The following is a 24,351-nucleotide window of genomic DNA, read 5'->3' on the forward strand; positions in this document are numbered from 1 at the left end:
CTTTCTGGATTGATTTAAAGCCAATTCTCGGTTGTTTTCTCCTTGGAGACAGAGAACTTTGATCTAATAACACTCCATACATTACTCAACCACCCTGAGGGACCCATCTTTGTTCCTTTAACCATTTCTCTTTCCTGCTATTTCCCCAAATCATAATGAGTTTACTTGTTCTCTTCTGCAAATAACTTATTCTTTAGATGCCTGCAACTTGGGGCTGTCGTGGTGGTGCAGTGAGTTAAGCCACTGCTTACAATGCTGGCATCCCATATGAGCATGGGTTCGAGTCCTGGCTTCTCTACTTCCAATGCAGCTCCTTGCTAATGTGCCTGGGAAAGCAGCAAAAGCTGCCCCAAGTGCCTGGGCCCCTGCTACCTGTGTGGGAGACCTGGATGAAACTCCTGGCTCCTGGCTTCAGCCTGGTCCAGCTCTGGACATTGTATCCATTTCAGGGAGTGAATCAGCAGATAGAAGATCTCTCTGTCTCTGTCTCTTCTTCTCTGTGACTTTGATTTGCAAACAGATAAATCTTTAAAAAAGAAAAGATATCTGCAACTTATTTATTATGTGCAACAGTCTCTACTGTTTCTGCTTGCATTTTCTTGACTATTATTTTTATCCATGTTCCAATGAGCCTCATTCAGTCAGGTCAAGAACATACATGATTTTCCTGTGGTGACCCTAAGTGACAGAGATCATAACAAGAAATACATAGAAAGAGAAGGGGAAAAAAAAAATCTACCTGTATTTTTATCTAGAAGACACATCAAACTAAAAAGCATGTGTTCAATAATTGAATTCTTTTTTTTAAGGATTTATTTATTTGAAAGTCAGAGTTACACAGAGAGAGGAAAGGCAGAGAGAGAGGAGAGAGAGGTCTTCCACCCGATGGTTCACTTCCCAGATGGCTGCAACAACGGGAGCTGTGCTGATCCGAAGCTGGGAGCCAGGAGCTTCTTCTGGGTTTCCCACGTGAGTGCAGGGGCCCAAGGACTTGGGCCATCTTCTACTACTATCCCAGGCCACAGCAGAGAGCTGGATTGGAAGAGGAGCAGGGTCTCAAACCGGCGCCCATATGGGATGCCGACGCTTTAGGCCAGGGCGTTAACCCATTGTGCCACCACTCTGGCCCCTCAATAATTGAATTCTACAAAAGTATTATTCCTATGTCATTTTCCTTTCTGTCCATAACAACTTTGTTGATAGCAGAACTTTTGTACTGGAATGTTTTAAAATTGAAAAGCTATCCCTTATGTTTTTGTCCTCAGAATAATGGAACATGTTATATTGGAGATTTTTACATTAATAAGCCCATTATCTTGGGGTAGAGAATGGGCAGTTTGCTTGATCGCCTAATGACTGGTGATACTTGGGAACTATTGTGTTCCCTAAAGTAACACTGATAAGAAGAGACCACTCCCAGAATGCCATGGGTCTTTTCAGTTAGAACCAGCATGGGTGTAACTTCTTTACTTCCTGAAGCTATATCAGTTACAAATATGTGGAAACAGAGAAGATTAAGTTTTTTTGTAGAATTTTCTTCTGAATAATTCATATTATTTTTCCCTTGGTAGAATTGTTCATTCCCAGTCCCCTCCCCTCAGATATGAACTAAATATTGAAGGCTTATTATATTTCTTCTGAATATCAGAATTTTGACTATGATAATAGGTTCTGGGAACAGGCTGAGTTTTTAGTGTTCCAGTGAACAGGATGTAATAAAAGCTCCATAAAAAGCCAACTCTTTGCCATGTACTTCCAACATTAGGTTTCAGTAATAGTGACTTTCTGTTTTTTAACTCTTGATAGAAAGGAAATTACTATCTTAATTACCCATGGTTCTGAAGTACATCAAGAACATCCTTCCAAATCATTTTTTAGTAAGAATCCACCTACTGTCAAAAGTCCGCATTTTAAACCAGTGAAAGCTTGGGTTTTGTCACTGAATGATAAGTTTTTTCCTTTCTGGAAACTTTGCCATCAATTGACTTTCTGCATGATTTGGTTTTCCATTGCCCTTGCTGAATGCAGAGCCATCTCGCTCAGTGGGAAATGAGTGTGTGTGAGGGCCTAACGCCAAAGAGCTGATGTTATTCAAGCCTGTCTGGGGCAGACACTGTTTAAACATGCCTGACCGTTTGACTGTCAGTCTCCCTTGCCAAGTAACCCATCTAGAATCACGGGTAGCCCTTCTGTTGTTTCCCTAGACATGACTTGGGAATCTATATTTTCTCGTCTTTGTTGAATAAAGGCTTGAATCTTGGAGAACAGACGGAATTCTATTTAAATGCCTATACTTTACACTCACATCCTCCCTTCCAAATGGGATGGCAAACATGGTAAAACATTTGCAGTCCCACTGCCCTATTTTTTTTTTCTTTATTTTTTTCTTTATTTCCTTCCCCTTTTAGGACAATCTTAGATTCATTGGTAATTTTTAAAAACTACCATTGCAACACTCTGTGTGCTTTAGTGGGGAGGGTTTAGAGTGGGAGATTCTAATGATCCAAGCATGTGTTGGGTGCCTACTGAGTGCCAGCAATTGAGGTTAATTGAGGTTGAATTAAGCATCTCTTCCCTCCAGAATGGCAGCAGTGTGGGACCAGAAGAAGCAATGGTGTTGTGACTTTGTTGTTATGCAAGAGTTATTAAGATGACCTTACAATGTCAAATTGGAATGGGACACTTGGGTCCTGGCTATGGTGTCCCTTAGGCCAGAGGAAAGGGCACAAAGATGTGGCTTTCAAAACAGTTGCAGTCATCCAAAAACAGGGGGCACTTTCAAGTCTCTGAGTAAGAAAATGGAAGCCTGGAATGACTGGAGCACTCATTTGCCTGGTTGAATAGGCTTCTTGTATAGACAAAGTCGAGCTGCTCAAGACGACTCTCTACTGCTGAGGGGGTGGGACGAATTGGGGAGGCACAAGGGACTTACTTGACTTAATTTGCCTCAAATACTGTAGCCCTGCACAAATAATTGTCAATACCCATGGAGCGCTTACCCTGTGGAGGATTTCTTTTCAGCTTTATATGCATAGTATCTAATTTAAATCTCACAGCAACCTTGTGATAAAGGAACTAATTCCCAAAACAAGCAAAAAATGGAGCCAAGCAGTCGGACTTCAAGGTTGAGAGGCCTTAACCAGAAGTGGTGGCTCCGTGGGATTAGGCTTCTTATGCTACCACCTGTGAGAATGCAGCACAATGTCTCTCTTTCTTAAACTTTAGTTTCCAAAAGCTTTGGGTGGTTGTCTTAGTTTGTCTGTAGGTACCCAGTTGTATGATGTCAGGGCAGAGATTATGGTTGTATTGGATGAGCATATGCATTTCCTCAAGCGTGTTCTGACTTGGGAAATTTCTGTCTATGAAGTTCTTGTAGGTGGTTTTGCTCCTTCAGTAAGAACTCGCGCCCTAGAGTTTGCAGAGTGGAGTCCCTGAGCTACCCTGGGAGAGTGGAAGAACTTTACTCTTAAGCTGATTGAGTGAAAGCCCCAGCAAAGTGGTATTTTACAGAAAAGACTCGATCAAAGCCAGGAAAGCTGAGTATAATTCCTTAAATGTAGCTTTATGTAAACAAGGAGGATGCTATAAGATTTAAAAATAACAGTCGAGTAAGTGAAAGAATTGGAGATAGGTATCTGATTCAAACTGAATTTAGCAACTGCAATAATATTATCTGATGAAGGAGATTTGGTGTCACATGCTCAAAGCTGGCGTTAAGTCCTTAAGAGGTATCAAAATAATCAAAGTGTTTTCTTCGCTCTTAGCTGTCATGGTGAAAGAATCATGAATCATTGTGACTTTTATGTTGATGAGAAACTGCAGTTGGGGAGTGAAAAGAAAGTGTATTTCTGAGCAGAAGGCAGAGGGGGAAGGCATCACTAGTATGGCTTCTCTCTGTCACTTCTCTCTAGGAGCCTGGGATGCTTGTCCTATCTCAGATCCAGGCTCCCAGCTATCCAAGACTTCTTGGAAAGGAGTGTATCTTTTCATGTGAGGAGAATCAGAATTGGGAGAAAGGTTCCCAAACTCAGCTGATTATTCTAATCACTGGAATGGTTTTTCAAGATAGAGATTTCCAGGCACCTTGCCTGCAAGTTCTGATCCAGTAGGTCCAGAAAGGGAATCCAGGAATATGAATGTTAAATCTCCCTAGATGAAGGTCTGAGGATCACATAGGACTGGGAGCCAGAATCTGGTGTACACATTTTATGGATTAGTAGACTGAGCCTGGAAAGGATAATTAATTTTCATATTTCCTGTTCTGAAAGTGAAGCTCAGATTAGAATTCCTTTTTTATTTTTTATCCCTAGATTGAGTGCATTTTTTTTCATGTTTCTGTCTCTGAGAAAATACGTATTGGGCAGTTAAGGTTGATTTTGTGTGTGTGTATGTGTGTGTAATATACAGGCACATAGAATGAGGTCCTACCCATGCAAAGTGTTAAATATGGATATTGGACTGTTACTAATAGCATTATTATTTTGTTTATTTTATTTTATTTTTTATAGATTTTTATTTATTTGACAGGTAGAGTTACAGACAGTGAGAGAGAGAGAGAGAGAGAGGGAGAGAGGTCCTCCCTCCATTGGTTCACTCCCCAATTGGCCGAAATGGCTGAAGCTATGCTGATCTGAAGCCAGGAGCCAGGTGCCTCCTCCTGGTCTCCCATGTGGGTGCAGGGGCCCAAGCACTTGGGCCATCCTCCACTGCCCTCCCAGGCCACAGCAGAGAGCTGGACTGGAAGAAGAGCAACTGGGACTAGAACCTGGCGCCCATTATTATTTTGAAATATAGTCAGATGACGCTTAGAATAAAACTTTTTATTGTGTGACATGTATATAGTGCACAGAGTCCTGGGAGAAGTAAAAAGCACAAAAAGGGAAAGTAAGATGTGTTTTCCAAAGGACTACTCAAGAAAATGTTGGGGCCAGCGCTGTGGCACAGCAGGTTAAAGCCCCAGCCTGCAGCGCCAGCATCCCATATGGGTGCTGGTTTGAGTACCAGCTGTTCCACTTCTGATTCAGCTCTCTGCTGTGGCCTGGGAAAGCAGTAGAAGATGGCCCAAGTCCTTGGGCTCCTGTGCCCATGTGGGAAACCCAGAAGCTCCTATCCTGGCTTCGGATCAGCTCAGCTCTGGATGTTTGGGGAGTGAACCATCAGAATGGAAGACCTTTCTCTCTGGCTCTACTTCTTTGTAATTCTTTCAAATAAAATAATTCTTAAAAAAAAAAAAAAAGGAAAGAAAATGTTATAGAGCACGTTGTCCATGTCTCATATAGAACAGTCATGCCTGACGTTGTGGACAAGATAACCAGATAAGATAGCAGAGATTTTCGTATCAGCGGCATCTCCCCTCCCCAGATCAGCAGATTCAAAGCACTTGCTTGGTGACTTACAGCATTCAGTCAGTTCACTTCTGTTTCATCCCACTGGAGTTTTAGAATTTCATTTTTATTTATTTGAGAGTCACAGAGACCGAGAGAGAGAGAAAGAGAGTGAGAGAGCTCTCATTAGCTGGTTCACTCCCCAAATACCTGCAACTGCTAAGACTGGGCCCTTGCTGGGCCAAGGTTAAAGCCTACAGCCAGAAATGCAGTCCAGGTCCTTCTCTCTCTCTCAAGATTTATTTATTTATTTGAAAGGCAGAGTTACAGAAAGGCAGAGGTGGAGAGAGAGAGAGAGAGAGAGAGAGAGAGAGAGAATGAATGTCGGTCTTCCATCCACTGGTTCACTGCCCAAATGGCTGCAATGGCCGGAGCTGTGCCAGTCTGAAGCCAGGAGCCAGGAGCTTCCTCTGGATCTCCCACATGGGTGCAGGGGCCCAAGGACTTGGGCCATCTTCTACTGTTTTTGCAGGCCTTAGCAGAGAGCTGGAACAGAAGAGGAACAGCTGGGACTCAAACCAGTGCCTGTTTGTATGCTAGCACCGCAGGCGGTGGTTTTACCTGCTACACCACAGTGCCGGCCCCATAGACTGTGTCTTGTTCCTACTTGTAATCTTAAATACCTAACCCAATGTCTAACTTGTAATAATAATGATAATAACTATGAATGGAACTCTTATTTAACTTTCAAATCCTTTGTATGACATATCTATGGTTATAACCAACATATGACATGCGAGGCAATAGATCTACTAACACCATCTGATTTGTTTATTGAGGGTAGACAAAGCCTCATATCTGTCCTAGAATGGAAAAGAAAGTGGTTTAGGACAAGGAGTGAATTTTTCCAAGGCTTGGAGAAGGGGTACAAATCAGAAGAGGACAGTGTTGGGGAGAGATGCTTGCTGGCAGAGAGAAGGAATGTCAGTACACTTCAGAAGGTAAGAAGGAATAAAAGTAGGTATGCCAGAGGGTCAGGGGCAGGTTGGTCTCCTTGGAGCAGGGTTGGAAAGAGAGGCAGTGGGAATTACGGCCGGACATGAATTAGGGACGTTCTGAGATATCACAGCTTTATATCCCTATCCAAAGAAATCGAGATATTTGGAGAAAGCACCAGATAAGAAAGACAGGAGATGAGTTCCTCTTTGTTTTGGTTGGCTTGGCAGTCATCTCTTGCAAACAGTTGAAATATGGGGCTGTGGGACAGGTGACAGAATGGGACTGGAGATAAAGATATGGAAGGTGGATTTTTGAAGTTGGTAGTAAATAAGATCTCTAGAAGAATAAGATGCAGATTATGTACCTGTCTTATTGAGGGTCAGGAAGAAAAACCAGGGAAGCAAATAGTAAGCAGAGTCTGACATCTAATGAATTTTTGTACTTAATAAAAAATACCCTCATGTATATGATTAACCATTTAATTTGCTCCTCATTTGTCTGTGTATTTATCCAGTGCATTCCCGCACCCTCCCCCACTCCCTAAATGTCCTACAAGGCACTTCCACCAAGCTATATTTGCCATCTGGAAATTTTTAATTTTTTAAAAAAGATTTATTTATTTATTTGAAAGTCAGGATTACAGAAAGGGAGAGACAGAGAGGGAGAGAAAAACAAATATTCCATCCCTTCTGCTGCTTCACTCCCTAAATGGCTGCAATGGCCAGAGCTTGGCCAGGCAGAAGTCAGGAGCCAGAAGCTTCATCCAGGTCTCTCACATGGGTGGCAAGAGCCCAACACTTGGGCCATCTTCTGCTGATTTTCCCAAGCCATTAGCAGGGAGCTGGATTGGGACTGGCCAGGACATGCACTGGTGCCCGCATGGGATGCTGGCATCAGAGGCAGTGGCTTATCCACTATGCCCATAAGAGCAGCCCCACCATCTGGAAATCTTGCCAGGATCTCAAACTTAGTATTTCCTAAACTCAGCTTGGCTTCTCAATTACAGACTTGTCCCAAGTGTTTTTATCTTATGTTTCTAGTGGTAATATTTGTGTCCCAGTCTTAAAACTCTCAAGTGTGTTTCACTTGTCTCCAAGACTCAAAAGTTTGACTATCCAGTTTATAACTTCCTGGTCTCTTATCCCACACGACTGTGCCCAAGTTCAGGCCCCAATATCTCTACTGAGGATGTTGCAATAAACTACTAATTCATCTTCTCAAGCTTACAACCTCCCAGTGCATCTTACACACCGCTGCTACCAGATTCAACTTCTGGCTTCTGATCTTCTGACTCACCCGACCCTCTTAAAAATCTTGCAAAGCTCCACTTTGCTGACAGCAGTGGTTTCATACTTGGTCCCCTGAATGAAATCTTGTCTAGAAGCTCCAGTATGTCAACTGGATAAAAGCAGGCTGTTCTGGTCACACCAGAGTGTTCTGTCTTGACAACACTCGGGGCTCAGCAGAATAGATTTTGAATAGATCCTATCTACCTAAGGCTCATAATAATGGACACCTGACATTTACTCCCAATTTTCTTTTCCCGTTTGATGTCCCATTAGTGCCGACTATGTTCCTTCCAGCTGAGTCAAACTGAACTGTTATTTCTACAGACAGAGGGATGGTGTCTCAATAGCTCCATTACAAACTGAAAATATTAGTTGGAATGCATTTGATACTCTAACCTAGTGAACATCATGGCATAGCCTAGCCTACCCTAATCATGCTTAGGACATTTACATTAGCTTATCATTGGGTAAAATAATCCTACACAAAGCCTATTTTATAACAAATGGTTGAGTATCTCATGTAATTTATTGAATACCTGTATCAAAAAGCCTCTGCCAACATAGAATACTGCAGAATGTCCATTGTTTCCTCTCATGTTTGTGTGGCTACTGGGTGTTGTGACTCACTACTGATGCCCAGGCCTTGAGGGGGTATCTTAGCATATGGCTGGCCTGGGGAAAAGAAACTCAAAATTCAGAATCTGAAATGCAGTTTCTATTGAATGTATTATTACTCTCACACTATCTTAAAGTTGAGAAATTGTAAGCAGAACTATCATAAGTCAGGAACCATCTGTACTATTTTCCCTTTATTTCTCAATATTTATCACTTGTTTATTTGAGTAGGATTTTCTTCTGTTTAGACTCCCTCCCTTCATCGTCCTTAGTTTAGATCCAGTCTCTCAATAGCCAGCTCCAAATCTTACCCAGTGGAAATTCATGCCTCAATTTATTCCTCCTGAATTTCCAGTGATTTGTCTCATCAACCTTTTACTTCCCATTCTCTGGGTCTCTCTTAGGAATGAGCCAGTTCCTGTTATGTTTAAGAATTATCTAGTGTCAGCCTTCTCTCCTCTTTGCAGACTCTGAAGTCCTGGAAATCAAGATAACTGATGGATTGTCCCTTGAATTCTTTCTCAGGCACTGGGACTCACCTTGAGCCTGTTGCTCACAGACATTTGCTGAAGGAACACTGGATCTCTGAGCACCCTGTAGGAAGGCGTGATAGCTCCATCATCGCCATGCATTTCCCGTCATACACAGGGCAGGGCCAGGCTCATAGTGCACCTCATAGTGAGTAAGTGAAACCTGTAGACATTTTCTCTCACACTATAGTGATTATATGAACTCTTATCTTTGCAGCAGCCTTTTGAATATTATTGATGGCAGACGCTTGGAGGGCCACAAAAGGACAATTTGTTCATCCAGCATGTAGGTGAGAGGAACAATATCACTATCATTGTTTTGTTCATGAGGTTCATTAGCTAAAAGAGGTAAAAATGCATTTGAGCCAATTAGAGGCACAATCTTAAAGTACCTTTCTTTGTTATGCTTTCTCATCCAAGGTCATCTTTCCAGTAAGTATTCTGTGGCATGTTCCCTTTGAGGTCATTTACTGCATGTCACTGTCTTTAGGGCAGACCTTCTGAAGGGGTCTGGAAAGAATCTGAACTAATGGTTTGGAACTTTTATAGTTATGCATCTCTAGCGAGGTGTATAAATGGCTTGAGTTGAAAGGGGCTGGAGGACTGTGTCAATAAGCTTCTGGTATGGGCAGTGGGAAGTCTGAAGGAAGAAATTAAAGTGCCAGATGCCCTTTCTACTGCTGAGCTGCGCAGCATGAGTCAGTCCTGACTTCCCAGCCTGGGTCACAAGTTTATCTTCTCTAAGGGCTGTGAAAGCAGCCACAATGGCAGGGGATGATGGATGGACTTGTCGTGAGGAAGGGTGTGCATGGAAGTTCTGTTTGAGTCTTGAAATTCCCCGGGAAGGTTCAAGACTCTCTCATCGTCTAAATTCAGTTAACGCAAAGAAAGAGAAGGGGGTGGGGGAGTGTTTCTCATAAATCATTTGACTTAATTGTACGCATTTCAGTATCGTATAGGAAAAGCTGGCTCCTATGCGTGGAATAACAAGGGGAAAGACGTCTTGATCACAATGTTGGAAAACTGAAAGGAAATATATAATTAATTATTTAACTTAAAAGTTTAGTTAAATTCAAGACTCAGTTCCTGTTTTATATCCGTCTCTTAATGCACAAAGGTTTAGAGATATGCCTGTTCAAACATGCTTCTCATCTCTCTTGCACTTGAAATTGGCCCTGAGTTTTTTTATTGATAAGAGAATCAGATATTTTTTTAATGATAACTCACTATCACTTGGAAGTGAAAACTGTGCATATTTTCTGAGTAAGTGATATAATTAGACATTTTAGTATAATTTTTTTGGTTATTATATTTGGAGTAGTTCTATGTTAAATGTTGGCTCATCTAGGAATGGGCATTGCCATGTAAGAATGTCAAAATGACATAGGAAATAAAATAACTGAAACTTGATTTGAGATGGAAATCAATCTCTTGGCATTTCACTTCAAATGAAATCACAATGTTATCTCAAATGCTGAATATACAATATAAATGAAGGGCTAAGGACACTGTATTTTAGAGGTTTATTGCTTGGTTTAAATTATAGATTCTCCATTAATTTAGCTGTGTTACCTTAGTCAAGTCATTTAACTTCTCTGTACCTCAATTTCTTCATCTGAAAATGGGAGTAAGTACAGAGCATGTTTTTATTCATTGGCTTTTACTATAATAATGTCATGTAGCAAACAGCATCCCCTGTTCCCTAAATTTTAGTGGCTTATGATCACAGATTATTTTTTGTTTCCTCATGGGTCTGCAGGTAAAATGTGGCAACTGTGTTCCTAACTGACAGTTTGGTTCAGACCTGCTGCAGTCCGACAAAGCTGAAAGAACAGTGCTTCTCTGGGAGGGGAGTCAGGAGAACAAGACAATCAGCCAAGCTATTGACCAATCCCAGCAAAGCCTCTGCTGGCATATAGTCACATTTTGTTGGTCAAACAAGTCATATGGCCAAGTTCAACATTGATGGGTGGGTAATTATGTTTTTCCCATGGAAGGAGAAAGGGAGAATGAGTAGTTGTTGAATGATAATATCTACCTCCGTCTCCTGGGGTTATTGTGAGTGATAACTGACATAATACATGCACAGCCCTTAGCACATGTACTTGTCTCATAGTAAATGATCAATATGCATTCCTTATTATTTCTTATCAAACGATGGTTCCATAAACTCAAAGGAAACAAAGGACAAAGAAACTCCTGGGAACTCAATCAGATCTTGCTGAGATTCACGTTCTAACCTGCCCCACGTCTCTCCTGTGTCTCCATACTTCTACTCCTGCTGTAGAACCTGAAAGCCTATTAACAACCTGGGAACAGAGGGGAGAAGTTTTTCTACCTCCTCATTTAGGTTGATGTTCACTTGAGCACCAGTGTCTGCTTCCACAAGAGTTCAAAAGTGTCATGAAGTGCTGGTAGGTTTAGGCTGCCACTTGTAACGCTAGTATCCTGTATGGGCACTGGTTAAAGTTGCCCACTTCTAATCCAGCTCCTTGCTGGTGCATCTGGGAAGGCAACAGAGGATGACCCAAGTATTTGGGCCCCTACCATCCATGAGAGAGACCTGGATGGGGTTCTGGGTCCTTGGCTTTGGCCTGGCCTAGATCTGGCTTTTGTCATTTGAGGAGTGAACCAGAGGATGTAAGATCTTAATCTCTCTCTCTCTCTCCCTCTCCCTCCCCCTCCCCCTTCCCCTCCCTCTCCCTCTCTCTCTCTCTTACTCTGCCTTTCAAATAAACAAATTAATCTATAAAAAGAGTCATTAATTCCATTTTCTTGGAAGCCTGTGATAGTGAATCATGAATCTCAGAAACTATATAACGGCTATTAATTTCCATACCCTCATTCATTCTTTTTTCCCCCTCTTTTTTTCATTTCTTGTTTTTTAAAAAAAAATAAAATAAGAGTTTCATCAGGTGAATGGATTTGATCTCAGGACTCACCAAAAACAATAACTTTTAGAGTGAGTTTGGGTTGGTATCTTGGAAGCAGACACTAAACATTTTGGAATGCAAAATGCTTATTAAGAATTAATACCCATAAAAGGAAGACTAGGAAGAAAAATTTAGAAAAAGAAGTCAAACTGTATAAGTCTGATGAAGCCTCAATTGACAAGATGTAGGTTTTGGAGCTACAACAGCCCTTTAGAGGTATCCTGAGTGGGGTTGGGAGGACCCATCCATTGAATTTCTTCAGTCTTTTCCCCCGGGCTATCCCAAGAAGGGCTGTGGGTGGGTCTTAGGGACTTTTCAGTTAAGATGGACCCCGAGAAGTATGAGAGCTGGAGACTGTGCAGATTGCAATCCCTACAGTGGGCAGCACAGCTTTCCAGAGCAGGGAACCAGGAGGTGCATGTTCTTGTTTCCTGCAAGGACCCATCTCATCATACACATTTAATAAACATTGGTTGTTGTTATCACTGGTTATCCTTGATATCTGTTTATGTACAATTTTTTTTTCCTATCAGCCTTCTTCCTGTCCCCCATTTTCCCCTAGGTGACACTATTTTTCTCCCTTGCATGGCTGTTTTCCTCTCAAGGAGTGTATCCTATTCTGAAGGCCATGATAGTAGCAAGATCCATCCAGCTCCTTTGAGCACTAGAGAGCAATCTGGCTCCTGTGTACACTCTCAAGTTTCCAATCTCACCTTGTACAACCACAAACAGGGTATGGAGGAGACTCCAACAGAAATGCAATGTCCATTAGACTTGTGCCTGTGTTTACAGTCTGTTAAAAGCCTTACCATGAAACCTCTAAGAGATGCTTAAGTCATTCCAGGCAGGAATCTAGATATTTAAAAAACTACGTTCTTAACTGTTTAGAATGGAATGTTAAAATAGAAGAGAAGGCTGACGCTGTGGCTCAATAGGCTAATCCTCTGCCTTGCGGCGCCAGCACACCGGGTTCTAGTCCTGGTCAGGGCGCTGGATTCTGTCCTGGTTGCCCCTCTTCCAGGCCAGCTCTCTGCTGTGGCCAGGGAGTGCAGTGGAGGATGGCCCAAGTGCTTGGGCCCTGCACCCCATGGGAGACCAGGAGAAGTACCTGGCTCCTGCCTTCAGATCAGCGCAGTGCGCCGGCTGTGGCGGCCATTGGAGGGTGAACCAACGGCAAAGGAAGACCTTTCTCTCTGTCTCTCTCTCTCACTGTCCACTCTGCCTGTCAAAAATAAATAAATAAAAAAATAGAAGAGAAAACAAATCAGCCTCTCATCTTCCTCTTGTTAACTGTTGAAGAAACTGAGGGACAGAGAGCAATGATGTTCTAATTCAGCCAACTCTTTAGTGGCAAGAACTGAGGTAGAACCTACACTCTTTGACCAGTGGTTTTGCATGCATCATACAATCTTTGGGTAGCACTGGGGCTTTAAAATGTGAGAGTTGAATTAGGAAAGCTGGTTCAAATCCTAGTTCAAATTCTTACAAGTGATGTGGTTATAGGTAAGTGACTTGATGTCTATGAGTGTCAATTTCCTTTTTTCTAAGAGTCCACTTTATGGGAGCAATTGTGAGAGTTAAATTAGAAATGGGTAAAAAGGGCTTAGTTTCTATGATAATGATTATATTCACAAATCCTATCCTATATTTAGAAACATACAATGAATTTTCCCTATAGAGGAGTGTGACTGTTATCTGTTACCACAATAGTTTAATTTGCCAATAATGCAAAACATCACTGGTGTATTAAACTAAGCATTTATGTCTCTAAGCTCAGCTATGGGTAAGCTGATCCTGTTGGGCATACAAACCCGCATGCCTGTGTGTCAACTGAATATTCCTTAATCCAGGATGGCCTTTGCTGGGTCAACTGCAGCCACCGAGCTCTGCTCCATGTGTCTCTCACCCTCCAGTGGGCTAGTCAGGTCATGTTGGCATGGTGACAGATAGCAAGCGGAAATAGTCATCCTAAGGTTTGGGTTTTGAACTTGTATGCTATCATATTTGACTCTTTCTACTGGATAAAACAAGTCATATGGCCATTTCAGAGTCAGAGACATGGCACTACAAAGTCACATGGTAGAATGAAAGGGCTAGGGGGGAAAGATCACACCACCTTATGGGAAAAGCTGCAAAGTCACAAGGCAAAGACTGTGTAGAGGAAAAGGTAGAGAATTGAGGCCATTAACACAATCAATATTGCGCTGAGAGATATTTTATAATTATCCTCAGAGGACCCTATTGGAGCCAGGGTCACAATGCTGTATTTCATGCTCATTTCTGCTGAACAAGGATCTTTATGTAGCAGGATTCCTTTATGCAGGAGTGAAATAATCCATCCTTCACCATTACCTTGGGCTGATACCCCACCCTAAAAGTCCATTCTTCCTCCCTTTTCTCTCTTTATCTACCAGCTCCATAGGAACGTAGAGTTCTAGACATAGAAATGGCCTTCACATGCATGTGGGGAAGCTAAGATCCAGAGGATTTTAGTAATTTGTCTTAGTTTATCCGGCTACTTAGAAGAGATCCAAGACTGGCACCCACATGGTTCTGACCATCAAGCTCAGTTGTCTCCACTGTTCTCTCCTGTCTAAATTTTTCTGCCCAGATTCCTCTTATAATAGAAAGAGCTGCCCCTTGTCATGGTGCAGTTTGAGTCAGTATTGGACAAAACCCAACGACCTGTCACTCCATCTTCTTATTTCTTTAATTTTAATATCTTTTTTAAAATTTATTTATTTCAAAGATTTACACAGAGAGAGGGAAGAGAGAGGATGAGAGACATAGAAATCTTCCATCCATTATTTCATTTCTTAGATGGTTACAATGGCCAGTGCTGGGCCAGGCTGAAGACAAGAACCAGGAGCTTCTTCTGGGTCTCCCATGTGGATGCTTTTCCTAGGCATTAACAGGGAGCTGGACTGGAAATGGAACAGCTGAGACATGAACCAGTACCCATGGGGGATGCTGGTACTGCATGTGGTGACTGTACTTGCTAAGATATAATGCTAGCCATTACATTGAATACCTTTAAGTCACTTATTTTATGACAAATGCTTCAAGGAGGAATTAAAGCTATCTGATTATTACTAGCTTAGTTATCAATGAGTACTGAAGCAGAATGAGAGTGATGATGTGTGTGTGTGTGTGTGTGTGTGTGTGTAATAAAAACAGTTGGGATTATTGGTAAAAATAAGGCCAGAAAAAAGTTTTCTACACTGAAGTGGTTCTTAAATTTCAGATACCCCTGAATCTCCTAGGAGTCTTGTTATGATGAAGTCTGATCCAATAGATCTGAGGCAGAGCCTGAGACTGCATTTCTAGAAAACTTCCACGTGAGGTTGATGCAGTTGTTTCACAGAACTCTGAGTAGTAAAGGGCTAGAACACCACTGCCATAGAACCTTTGATGTTGATGGAATGTCGTGTATCTACACTATCCAATACACTTGCACCAAATCTACACCATCCAGTACACTTGAAATGTAACCAGTGGTAAATGTATTGGGCAGTACAGGTCTAGAGAACAGGATCTACGTACTATTTAGCTCTGAGTCCGTTAGATAGTTGGTACTCAATAAATGTTTATCTTCATCTGAAAGGAGCATATTGCTTAAATATGTGGCTAGAAGACATAGCTCAAATATGTTCTGCCTCTTTTGTTCCCAAGAACTGTGTTTAGGTAGTATGACGTAGAGGATAAGACCACAGTATCTAGGAAATCCCCACCTGGATTTGAATATTGGCTCTGCCATTTATTAATTGTCACTTTGACTCTCTGTTCCTTAGTTTTCTCTTACAAAATGGGAATAAAATAGTGCCTCTCTGTGTGTGTGCATGGAATGATTTAATACCTGTAAAGTTCTTAAATAACTCCTAGAACATACAAGGCTTCAAAAAGTTCATGGAAAAGAGGAGTGAAAAGCTAAGTTGTTTTGGTGCAGCAATTTTTTAAATACCTGCATAGTTTTTCATAATATACATTTTCCATAAACTTCTAAGAGACTTCTTGTACTAAGTCTTATCAACAATGAACCCCACAGAAATGAACTCCTTCATTGTCTTTGTGTCTTTCCACCGCTCAGAAAAGCTGAGGACTACACTTGAGCTCCCTGGATGCTGCTGATGCTACTTTGAACAACTAAAGCTTATTGTGCTGTTAATTCAGAAGTGTTTAACCCAAAACCCATCTCTAAATTGAGCCAATTCACCAAAGAAAGCATCTGGCGTACAGAGGAGAAGCAAGCTGCTAAAACAATGAGGTCAACCTTCCGAACCAAACAGGGTAATGATAGCTGGCCCCGGAGAAGATACGACTGCTAGGAAATTCTGCACCCGTGTTTATACAAAACCAAGCAGGAAATGTTTGCCAATGGAATAAATAAAGGAGCCTTCTGGTTACATAATGTTTCATTGTGCCCCAGTTTGAGGCTGTTTTGGAAGCATTGCTTGGTCTAGGTTTGAATTTTGGAGCTCAGGCTGCTGCCTCCTCTTTTGTTTGCTTGCTTCAGATCCTTGTAGCATCATGCTTCTCCAGTTCCCCAAAGGACAAAGCAAAAGCTGGACCAGAACATGACTTCATCACTCTGGCCTATGACAGTTCTCATGCTCTACTTTGTTTCTGAATCACTGACCCTGGGATACATTTAGATTGGGGCAGGGGGTGATGGGCTGAAGGTGATGGGCTCAGGGCCAATTGTCTCACGTACCTTAAGAAAGGAAAATATCTATTATTACTGATACACATTCAATTATTGAAATCCTGTATAGGCCACACATTATGCCTGACATGATGTTAGGCTCTCACAATAACCTTGCAATGTGGGCAATTATTATCTTCAGATTTAGGGTGGTAGGGTAACATGTTCTAGGTTAGATGCTAGGGTGGGATAGTCCCACATCTCTGCTTTTTCTCTTGTTACACTGCCTTTCTTGGATTAAAAGTAAAGCATGGTCCCTATAAAATATGGGAATACAAACAGTATTTTCATATGGGGAAAATAAACCTAGTTGAACGAAATCAAAAGAGAATCATCATGATTCAACAAATTTAATTTATGTAAATGAATGAATTTGTTTACTAGGCACGTTTTGAATTTCTCAGCACCCGGAAAGGAAGCCACCATCTCCCTACCCCAGTACATATTTTATAACGGCATTTGTTGAGCATTGGTTGGATATAATGGTGAAATCTGTTTTTCCATTTTGGGTCTCAGTTTGCTTAAGTACAAAATGTTGATGTTGAAAAACCCTCTGGGGGGGTCGGCACTGTGGTGCAGTGGGTTAACGCCCTGGCCTCAAGTGCCGGCATCCCATATGGGCGCCTGTTTGAGACCCGGCTGTTCTACTTCTGATCCAGCTCTCTACCGTGGCCTGGGAAAGCAGTAGAAGATGGCCCAAGTCCTTGGGCCCCTGCACTTGTGCCGGAGACCCAGAAGAAGCTCCTGGTTCCTGGCTTTGGATTGGTGTAGTTCCAACTGTTGTGGCCAACTGGGAAGTGAACCATTGGATGAAAGACCTCTCTCTTTCTCTCTCTCTGCGTAACTCTGACTTTCAAATAAATAAATAAATCTTAAAAAAAAAAAAGCCCTCTGGAATTCTAGAATATTATAAAAATGGGTAGGAGGGTAAGAATTTAGACCTATGAAAAATTATATTTTCTTGATTTTATCTTTTGGGGTATATCCTATAGGCAATCAAAAACTCTACAAAAGTTGAGGTAGCATCCAAGACCCTGTTCCCTCTTTAGTATCCAGTAGTACTAAAAAATGAACTGAAGGAGTATGAGATAGAATCAGGTTTTTTTTTTTTTTTTTTTTAACTATAGTGAGATACCCAAGACAAGCTGTTTATGAAGGAGAGAGGCTTGTTTTGATTCATGATATTGGAGGTTCACAGACCAAGATTGGGTAGCCCACTGGTTGGGCATCTGGTGATGGCATTTTTGCTAGCAGAATCCTGAAGTGGAGAAGAGCATCACGTGGCAAGAGGGAGGGCGTGTCTGTCTATGTTTCTCCATCATGGGGCTCAGCCCTCACAACCTAACCCAATCTGCTTACCTACCAAAAGCCCAACTCTAAACTTCATAATCAAACTAACTTTCCATCCTCTTAGGCCCATTAGGAACCAAGTCTGAAACACATGGGCCTTTAGGGAACACCTAAGCTAACATCCCAACTGTAGCAGAAAGGAAAAGTTTTCAGCAGAAACTGTAGTCATATTTGAAATTTCCCGCGCCTTTATCATGTCTCAGGTACTGTTGTAAGTATATTATCTGGACTTTATTTACTCATTTAATTAACCCAGTGGTTTAGTGTAGTGGGTGTGGCATGTGAATGAATCCAGATAGTTCAGAGGGTGGTTTGTAAATGCATGGGAGAGGGACTACACATTTGGGTGACTGGCCGCCTCAGTGACTTAATGTTCACAGTAATAGACCCTAGCTTTCTGATCAGGAGAGTCTATGAGATGTGATTCAATTGTAAAAGAATACATGCAACTTGTCTTAAAGGTTCCTTCGCTTGGCACACACATTGTTTTTTGCTTAGTTTGTATGAGTATTGGTTGGAGGATGTCTGTGTGTAGAGTTTATCAAGACTGATGATTCCTATGCACAAAGCTTTTCCTTGGTGCTGTCGCCTGGCCGCCAGCACATCCTCTCTATATCAGAGGTCAAAGTGCCTGGGATGGTACCATAAAGATTAATTGATTAGTGTTCTATCTTTCCCCTTAGTCTTTTTTTTTTTTTTTCTAAATGTTTTTGAGGTGCACAGCTCAATCAATGAGATGCACAGCTCTTAATTTATGTTTTGGCAAATACGTTTCATGGATCCACCAGCACAGCAAGGTTTAGAACTCTTCATCTGCCTCCCAAGTTCCCCTCTAATCCCATTCTAGGCAACCCTTGCTCCTCTATCAGAGGTAAACACTGTTGTGTGCTTCATGACCATAGATTATTTCTCTTATCTCTTCTAGAACTTCATATGAGTGAAATCAAACAATATGTCCTCTCTTGAGTCTGGCTTCTTTTATAGTTTCATCCATGTTGCTGTTTATCCCAGGAGTTTATTACTTTATATTGTTGAGTAGTATTCCAGCTTATGAATATACAATGACTTTTAAAATCCAGTCGTGCTGATGGACATTTAGGTCATTTCTGATTTTTTGCTATCACATATAAAGTTCATGTTGAGGTCTTTTTTGGTATGGGAACTTATTTCTCATATGTAGATATCTGGTAGTGAAACTGCTGGGTCAGAGGACAAGTGTAGGTTTCGTGTTATAAGAAATCACCAAGCAGTTTGCCAAAGCCGTTGTGCCATTTTACATTCTTACTCAAGAGTGTCTCTCAAATGATCTGCAGTGCCAGAAGGAGGGTCTTTGGGCTAGTTTTTCTCACCTCCATCTCCTTTTTTCCCTGTAAGACAGTGAGCTCTAGCCCATTTGAACACCTGGCAGGACTCATTACTAGACATTCCCATCTCAGATTATTTTGGCTGTTCATTCATTCTATCAAAAATATATAAAGAAATGGGGGCTGATATTTTGGTGCAGAGGGTTAAGCCCCAGTTTGCGACACTGGCGTCCCATACTGGAGTGCCAATTTGAGTCTTGGCTGCTGCATTTCCAATCCAACTTCCTGCTAACGTGTTTGGGAAAGCAGCAGATGATGACCCAAGTGCTTGGGCCTCTGCCACCCTTATGCAAGACCTGGATGTAGTTCCTGGTTCCCTGCTTTGGACTGGCCAAGCCCTGACTATTATTTCCATTTGGGAGTGACCTAGCAGATAGGAGGTCTCCCTCTTTCTACCTCTTTCCCCTCTCCCCTATAATTCTGCCTTTCAAATAAACATTTTTTTTTTAGAATTATTTTGTTTCTTTGAAAGATGGAGTTACAGAGAGAGGTAGAGTCAGAGAGAAAGAGAGGTCTTCCATTCTACTGGTTCACTCCCCAAATGACCACAATGACCAGAGCTGAGCTGATCCGAAGCCAGGAGCCAGGAGCTTCTTCCAGGTCTCCTGTTTAGGTGCAGAGGCCCAAGGACTTGGGCCATCTTCTACTGCTTTCCCAGGCCATAGCAGAGAGCTGAGTTGGAAGTGGAGCAACCAGGACTCAAACTGGTGCCCATATGGGATGCTGGTGCTGCAGGCTGGGGCTTTAACCCACTAGACCCCAGCACCATCCCCAACATTCTTGTTTTTAAAAGATACATAGAAATGAAAGGCATAGAAGGCAGAAACTACATCTTACTTAATGGTAACTATTTCCCTTCAGATCATGAAAATTCATGAATGTCTACTATTACCACTTTCATTGAAATAGTGCTGGAGGTCACCTAATGTAATATGGTGAGGGAAAGAAAAACCCATAAAGGTTGGAAGGCAGTATACAAAGTTTATTCATGTACGATATTTTTATGTATGTAGATAATCCTAAAGAATCTACTAGAAAATCCTGCTAGAACTAATATACAAGTTCAACCAGGTTTCAATGCTCAAGGTTGAAGTACATAATCAATTGGATTTGTATATTCAATGACAAATAATTGAAAACTAAAGATATCATTTACAATACCATCAAAAAGCATCCCACACTTAAACTTGATTCTAATGAAAATGTTTGAGACTTCCACACTATAAAATATAAAACATTAAGGGGAAAAAGGAATAAATGGAGAAATACATTATATTCATGACTAGAAAACTCAGTATCATTAAGATGTTAGATCTCAAACTGATCTGTAGCAGGGATTGGAAAACATTTTATGTCAAGAGAAAAATAGGAAATATTTTGGGTTTTGTTGGCTGTATGATATTAATTGCAACTATTCAACTTTGCCTTTTTAATAAAAAAGCAGAGACAATATGTAAATGAACAATTACAGCTATGTTCCACTAAAATTTTATTTACAAAAAAGATGATTGTATTTGGCCTTCTATAAACCCATCAGCTGAAAACTGTGAGGTAAAACTAGGTGGTTTTTAGGGTCCCTTCTAATTTAGCCTTTCCCTGGGGCAGATAATGAAGCATATAAGAAGTTATGTAACTGATTATTTGGCTCCTAATTCTCTTGACAGTCTCATCTTCGTATATAAAATGGTGAAAATACAATCCATGTGGTGTAGGGGGGAAGATTAAGTGAAATAATATAAAGATCTGGGATCATGCCTGGCTCACTCAGTAATATCCACACCTCCCCACTTCCCCCATTACATTATTTTCCCATTTGTTTTCAGAATTTAACTTTAGGGACTGAAGATTCAGCTACTGTTTTCAGTCAACCAACTGAAACTCTAGATGACAAGTCTGTGAGCCTGGAGTCTGGCCTCATTGTGTGCGTGCCTGGCCACCGATCAGCCCCGCTACCACGGAGCCACTCCGTGTAGTGCAAGGTGCTTGAGTTCGATCTCCAGGAATTTCTGCGGCACACCTCCAGTCACTACCTCCAAAAGACTTGGCTTTGTCTCTGGAGGGGTCACAGTGAGGAAAGAGCTCAAGAACCCCTGGGATTGCAGGCCAGCAACGCCAGGCGGCTAGCTTCCATTGCCTTTTTAAGAAGACATGCTTCTTATTGTAAATATTATACTCCAGCCTCCCGGCATAATCCCAAATAATGTCATCTCTGGGAAAAGTTGATAAGTGGTGAGAACTTAAGGCTTTCCATCTGTTGGGAATAAAAGCGGGCAGATACACAGGAGTTTTCTTCCACTCTGTATGGTGAGACCTCCCCTTCATTCCCTTTCTTTTTACCTTCTGGTCTTGAGCTGGCCCAAGATGAGGGTTGGTATGCTGCTTCCTTCAGCCCTGCCCTGTGTGGCATTTGTCTTGCAGCTTTCCCATGCTTGTTTCAACAAGAAAAAAAAGCAAAGAGATTGACATATAGCTACCCTGAGGCAAGATTGTCACCAAAATAGATTTCTCCAAATAAAAATAAAGTCCCTTTTTGCTTGCAATGCCTTGCAATGAAACAGAGTTAATAAAAACTGCCTGGGAAACTCGCATTGCAGCTATAAAAAAATTAAAAAATAGAATTCTTAGCTAAAGTCAGCAGCGATTTTGGCTCAGCGTAGAAATTAGGGAGTAAAACATTCTGAAACACTCATTGAATGTGAAGACGAAGATTTATTACCCTTTATCCATCTGTTTAACCCTTCAGAAGTAAAGCTAAAGTCACACTTGCTTGGAAAGTGATTCAGTCCTGGGTTTTGAAAAGTAGGACAGACCATTTTATCTTCCTTAATCTGTTGTTACAAATAGGAAATAGGGTTCCTTAACTTAAAAACAAACAAACAAATAAACAAAAACCAATATTCCTCCAAAACAAAGACTCCCTAAGATCATCGATGAAAATGTTTCCAGTTCTACTCTTCCTCCCTCATCAGCCTCCAACCCTGTGTGTGTGCCTCAGATGCCTCTGAGAGCAAAGATCAGGTGTCCTTCCAGGCTGGAGAGCAGGAGCACCAGCATCGCTCTCTCCTCTCCAGCCCCTAATGCCATCATCTGGAACATCTCCTGGAACCCTGGAGAGATGAGCTGTTGCTACCACTTCCCACTGGGCAAGGGTCTTCCCTTCACATCCAGGATCTTTCCAAACCTGTATGAGGTGCCATTAGGCTATCAGGAAAGTGTGATTGATTATCTGAGAAATTCACCATCTTTCTGCCTTCTGGATTGCTTAAGTCACTACTCTAATGGGAACCGGAGGTCTTGACTCATTGCCACTTAGGGCTATAAGCATAAAAAAAAGTCAGAGTATCCAAGACAAGTGAGTTTTTAGCTCCTGTTTGCTGTAGGGGAATTTATAGGAATATTTAGAAGTGACTCAGGATCCTTTCTTTTCCTCCCTTAAAGCATATAAACTCTGGTCATTTTCACAGGTTTTTGCTAATTAATACCACCACTGTGGAAATAGGGGCTGTTCTGCAAACAAGCTGCAACAAACGGGCTTTTTATTGCTGGTGGAGCAGTCTAGGGAATAATTAGCAGATCTGCGGAGATCCCTTGACTCCAAGCATCTGCATGGTAATGGCCAACTCTAGAGATCACTCAGGGAAATGGGGTCGGACTTTCCACCTTAGGGCACATTTATATTGTCAGTTACAGCCTTCAAACTGCAGTGGGACAAATGTGGGAAAACATTTTCTGAAATACTAGACAAATGAACCTGGTATTGACCAATCTCAACGAGGAAAGCTGGCTCTGCTTTGCTAAGTGCTGTATAGCAGCCAAGACTTGCACATGAAATATTTTGATGTTAAATTTGTGTCCCTAGAGAGAGGCACACACCATACATATGTTTGACTAGGGTCCTTCAACAAAGATGACTCCTGAGGCCAGAAGAGAATGGAGAGGTCATCTGGTCCAGAGGTTTGTAACCAAAGGACCCTTGAAAGAATCCAGGGCAAACTGGTGAACCTAGGTGGGAAAAATTTATAATTTTTGCTTTTACTACCTCTAAGTGAAGTTCACCACTTTTATTTCATGTGGGGACAACAAACCACAGGAACATGAAATATATCCTAAATTTTTGACACAGCAGAAATCAAAGGTGTCTTCAAATCACATTATAGTGTGGTATATTTTTCATAAAGCCATTAATGCTAATCACTTCTTCATTACTATTATGGTAGTAATACTATTATTAAACCCACTGCTAGATCTATTTAATGCATTTCTAAAGAAAACCCATAAATCACTATATAATACATTTAGAGCACTGTATTTTATGTAGCTTTTTGGTAATATATATTTTACCTCTTTAAAACATTATTCTAAGAAGAACTTTGTGTCATCAGACACCAAAGAAGTCTATAATACGTGGTTAAGATCCCCTTCTTGACAGCTGAGGAAACTGAGGCAAGTCTGGTGTGTGGCAGAGAAAAAGCTTGAACCCCAGGGTGCTGTCTCTAAGTTTGTTCCCACCATTACAGGAGTTTGTAAGGGAAGAAAACATACTGAGTAAAACAACATGGAATAATTGCTTAAAATGTTTCTAAATGTAGGAGTCAGGGATGGTAAGCAATTCCTGAGGCGCATCTGAGTCAAAGAATTTTGTTTTCACATTCTAATATACTTTCTACCTTCAATTTAAAGTGTGGACATGGCCAAGTTAAGTGCACGCTGTTATTTTAAAAAGTTAACACAGAGCACACTGCTTTGGGTAATATTTAAATAGTCTCACAGGATATTCACAGACTGCATGTTCCTTTCTGCATCTGTAGCAACAAGTTTATCTCCTGAATATTTAAAAGGATTTGAAATGAAACGTTTAATCTCTAAATACTCCAGTTGTGAGCAATGGGAAGCTGGTGTCAGAGCCATGAGTTGGATTATTAAGTTCATATATTTTCTAGAGTGGGATGTATTAATTATACACATACTTATATTTGTCTGGTTTAGTGGGAAAGACAAGGAGCACGTTCATTTCAGGTAGTCAGTGTCTCTTGCGGAAGTGTTAGCTGGTCCTACATCCCTGGTGTGAGCATAAAGAACTAAGAAATTTAAATAAATCTTCTGACTTGATGGTTCAGTTGGAGGCAGATTTCTTAAAGCAGTTGATCTGGACACATTGCAGTTTTCTAAATTTCAAAATTTATGGAATTGTACAACTTTAACATGGAAAGGACCTTATACATCATCTAATTCAGTAGTTCTCAAG

The 24,351-nt window shown here is 41.3% G+C and overlaps 1 long non-coding RNA gene across 1 annotated transcript in view; it reads left to right on the forward strand.

Moving 5' to 3' along the window:
* Window positions 1–17,233, forward strand: part of LOC149123411 (uncharacterized) — a 42,120-nt gene extending 24,887 nt beyond the window's left edge. The window contains exons 2-3 of the long non-coding RNA XR_016217099.1: window positions 8,975–9,047; window positions 17,052–17,233. This is a non-coding gene — a long non-coding RNA (uncharacterized LOC149123411). The remainder of the gene's footprint in view (window positions 1–8,974; window positions 9,048–17,051) is intronic.
* The last annotated feature ends 7,118 nt before the right edge of the window (window positions 17,234–24,351 follow it).

The sequence above is a fragment of the Oryctolagus cuniculus genome, chromosome 11, assembly GCF_051225735.1.
Source record: "Oryctolagus cuniculus isolate XC-2025 breed Fujian yellow rabbit chromosome 11, ASM5122573v1, whole genome shotgun sequence".
Taxonomy (NCBI): domain Eukaryota; kingdom Metazoa; phylum Chordata; class Mammalia; order Lagomorpha; family Leporidae; genus Oryctolagus; species Oryctolagus cuniculus.